A 4,812-nucleotide genomic window follows, 5' to 3' on the forward strand; every position below is an offset into this window, starting at 1 on the left:
CCTTGTATAGCGCTACAAATACCGGCAGCTATTTCTAATGTGTTTACATTTGAGTTCTGTAAAAATCATAAGATAAAATACTAAAATAAACAACAAATTTAATAGAGTATTTTTTTCTATTTTGACAAGTTGTTATTTTAAATATGCTTCAAGTTTTTTGACACCTTAAGTAACGTTCTTTTAGTTTTTTATTGTTTTCTTAAGTGAGCTTGGAACTATTTATTTAAATGTTACTTGAAAAAAGTGTTTATAGTAAGAGCCTAAAGCTTAAATTACAATAGTTATATAAGTACATCAAACAGAAACTTAGTTTTATTTTATTTATAAATTCTATATCAAATAAAGTTACATATTGATAATATATTCTTACCTGGGTTTTGTTAGGATTTTTTTGTAGTTGCCAAATTAAATACAGAGGTAATTGAGACAATAGAACAGAAATTGATAAAATTGATATGTGTTTAAGTTGAGATTTTCTTTTCTGTTTGTATTCAAGCTTTTTTATTACAAAATATTGGATAAAATAAGTATTTATATGGTTAACTGTAGTTAATAAATAATTAAATGAAAGTACTAAAAAGTAAAATACTTATATAACCTAAAAACACAATTTTAAGACATTGTTTTAGTTCAAACTCAGTATTAGATAAAAAAGAGTGAAAATGAGAATTGAAAACAAGTTGAGTTGATATTCAAAAGAGTGGTGTACGACTCGATAAGCGAAAAGAACCTTCGTACACTAGGTCATTAGACGAATCTTTTAGAGTGCTTTTCTTTTATCAATTAATAAACAATAGTACAGTATAAAAGAAAAGTACATAATGCTTATACTTTTTTATCATACTTTAAATCAAAAATTTATGTTTTACTTTATAATTTATTTATTTAATTTTATCTTTACTATAAAATAAAAGCACAAACATTTTTGTCAAAACAATATTCAAAAGTCTTGTAAAGTATTTTTTCTAGAGTTTGTTCTTAAAAAATTAGTAGGAAACAGACAGAACTTATTGTTCATATTTATTTTTAGTTTTTCTTTAAGTGACAAACCGTGTTTCAAATCACGATAACTTTAACATTAATATATTACTCAAAATAACTTAAATATACTTTCAAAGTTATAGCTTGTATTTTATTATATGAAAAATTTGTTATACATATGTATACCAAGTATAATTTAAACAAACCTTCAAAGTAATAGGTTGTATGTTCTGTTTTGTACGTATTATTTATAAAAAAACAAACTTTCAAATAAATAGGTTGTATTTTCTTATATGAAAGATTTGTTATGTATACCAAGTATAATTTATACAAACCTTCAAAGTAATAGGTTGTATTTTATCCTCTTTGAAACAAGTTATCTTCATCATCCCGTGGACCACACCAACACAGCAGACCGCAACCTGCAGACCGAAGAATATGTTGACCACTATAAAAGACCAGGTTGAAACAAGTTCCGAACCTTTAGCGACACCTAGTGTTTCGTTGCCCCTGTTTCCGAGCACATAGAAGAACCTTTGAAATTTAAACTTTTGTGATTAATTAGAAGAACGAATAGTTTGTTCACTTAAAATTTACACAACTTTAAATTTTTTTTTACTTGTGTATTATTTTAAATAAATCTAGAGCGTTATAGTTTTAGATATTTTTGTATGCTTTACGTTATTGACTAACTAAATTAAAAAATCTACTGTCAACTTTTCATCTGTTGTTTAGTATAAGTATTTAACTTACGAATAAGGTTTAAAATATTTATTAGAAACAGTTTAAAAACTCAAAATTTATTTAAATTTATTTTGTTTAAAAACTGAAACTATTATTTTTTGGTTATATTTACACAACGTTTGGCAGTTATTTCACATATTTAAACAATAATGTGTGAAGTTAAAATTTATGTCTTAATTTGTTGTTATTAACGAATTCGATTAAATAATCCTTAATAACTGAAACACGTGAAAATAAAAACAACAAACCCAATATTTTCTATTCTTTTTGAGTCATAATATTCAGTTGAGAAATGAACAACAACAATTATTATTGTTGATATTAATGCTGCACCTGTTTGTATTTATTTATATTTACAATAATTCTTACTATTAACGTCGTTTTGGTTGTTTTACCTTTAAAATTTAAAGTTTATTTGTTTAAAAATTACAAGTTTGCTTAAAGATACTAAAAAAGGCTGATTTTCAACAATCACATAGTAAGAGTTATACAAAAAGATATACTTCATAAAATAATTAAAAATAAAAAAATTTATAGATAACTAACCATACACGGGTATAGAGAATTTAAGAAAGAATTTCGAGATGTGTTTTGATTTTCTGTAGATGCAGCAGTAACCATAATAAAACCATCCAACATACAACCAAAAACCAGTTGATAACCATCCGAACAAAAGAACTGTTGATCCTGAAAATTGTTGGAACCAGTTTAAATAAATAGTAAACCTAAACAAAACAGTTATGGATCCTAAAATATTTAGAACGCTTTTAAGGTAGAGTAAATTAAATAAAAAAATTGCGTAAATAAAAGAACTGTTGATCAAATGCATAATATAAAATGTTTGTTAAGTAATTTTATTCAAATGGTTAGTTTAACCGAATAAAAGAATTGTTGAAACTGTTAAGTTTTAAGTAATGAAAAAATTAACTTAAATTAAATAACTGTAGAACTTAGAAAAATTATTATTGAAAGTTTTTCTGAACTAATTTAAAGGTTACATAAAACGCTTTATAGTTTGTATGTATTAATGAAAAGTAGATGCATGTTACAATCCAACTCTAAATTTAAGCCTTTTGAAATATGTTAATAAAACAAATGAATATTAAATTAGGATGTAGATAAGTATAATATTATTATAAAGGAGAAAAGTTTAGTTTCTGTTTAATAAAAACTGGAAACATAATAAAACTTTAATCTCTTTGTTTTAAACTAAGTTCATTTTATAGTATAGGAGAAATAGACAATAATTCATACGTGATACTGTAATGTTCAATTTGTTTTCTAAATATTAACTTTGCTTGGCCAAAGTATTTTTATTTCCTATTTAAGTTTTACTCTTGACTTTAAAGTTTCTTAAAATTATTTTTATAAAAAACTTTTTTCTTGTTTACATTTCCGTGTTTAAAGGAATTGTTTAAGTGGTAATATAATTCATTCTATTTTTAGTGTAACTACGATTTTTAACTAAAAAAAAGCTGTTTGAATGAACATAAGTTTATAATAATGTGCCCGCGCTATAAATTATGTAGTAAAATATGAGTTTAAAAAACTTCTTTTAATCAATACTATTTTTTCAAAGTTTTTCTGGAAAATTATAACAATTTTTATTTAACAACAATGTTGCGTAACTTCTACCTCTTTTCTAACTTTATGTAACGAATAACTTTAAATATGCACCAATTGCTGTTTTAAAGAAATTAAGTATATAAAAAATGTTCTTGCTCATTTTAAATGCTTGAAAGTTAAATTTGTTTATTTAATACTAACTTTTCAGAGGTCGACTTTAAAGTAATGGACAAGGTAAATTTTAAATAAGGTATTTAGAGCGTATTTGCAATATTTTGTATGAGAACATTGCCTTAGACAAATATAGCTTGACATTATAAATTATAATAAACAAATAAGTGATTCTTATTATTATATATGTGAGAATAGAAAAGTAGTGGCAATTCTGCTTTACTGTTTACTTTTACTTATATTATTTACCTAAAGCGACGCAACAGTTTTAAAAATAACTATAAACTATTATGCAGAATAATCTAACGCATTAATATAAAACTTCTAATACAAATTAAATACATACCTAAATTGACGCAAAAAACATGTTTTTTTTTTAATTTTACAAATCTTTCAAGCTCACCCCAAATGCAGAGACCAACAATGTACTGGTTCGCTTGAACGCCATCTAGTGTATGAACCTTCGTTCTCTCAGAAGTCCTTTGGAGGGCCAACATGAATCCGAAGTAGTCCATCAACAAACATCCACAAATGTTCATATTGATGATTGATCCACGTTTTGTACGCATTTGTCTGTTTATTTATTTTAATATAATATTATGATTAATTTATTTTATTATTTTATTTAACATCAGTAAACATTCACATATATTAAAGCTGATAATAGAGCCACGCTTTGTATGCATTTGTTTGTTTACTTGTAATAAATAGTTTGTTTTTTATATTAATTATCATATTTCACCTCAACAAGCATTCGCTAAATTCATGCTGACTATTGTTACGTCATAAAGAATGCATAATCTAGCTTATAAAAAATGTTTTACTTACGCTTCAAATTAAAAACTTGAAAACTAAACTATCTTTAGAAATGATAGTGTTTGTTACGTTTTGAAAACAAGTATTGAATAGATATACAAAAAGTTGGAAAACAATACACTTGTTTTTTTTTTATTGTTCGATTAATATCTTTGTTAGACTGCAAGATTAAGTTTCTTATTGTTTTGTCGATTGCTGAACTTTTGTATCAAAGTTATTGAAACTGTTTGAACTATTAAAACTTCTTAGTAGTTAAACATTCGTGTTATAAAATTTCATGCTTTCAATATAAATTTTAATTCTAAACTAAAATTTAAAACTATTTTTCTAAACATTACATGCAAGTTGTAGAAATATACAAATTAAATCTAAACAAAGTGAAAAAATTAAAAGCAAAGTTTGTTTAAATTTATTTTGACCTTTATTTAGTGTTATATAAAAAACTTTATATTTTTAGCATGAATATTTTTTTGAACTGACAAAAAAATTAAAAAAACGTTCTAAAACTTATGAGATATTGATTATAAAGTTAAC

Source organism: Thalia democratica, chromosome 6 (assembly GCF_965202585.1).
Source record: "Thalia democratica chromosome 6, ktThaDemo2.hap1.1, whole genome shotgun sequence".
Classification (NCBI taxonomy): Eukaryota; Metazoa; Chordata; class Thaliacea; order Salpida; family Salpidae; genus Thalia; species Thalia democratica.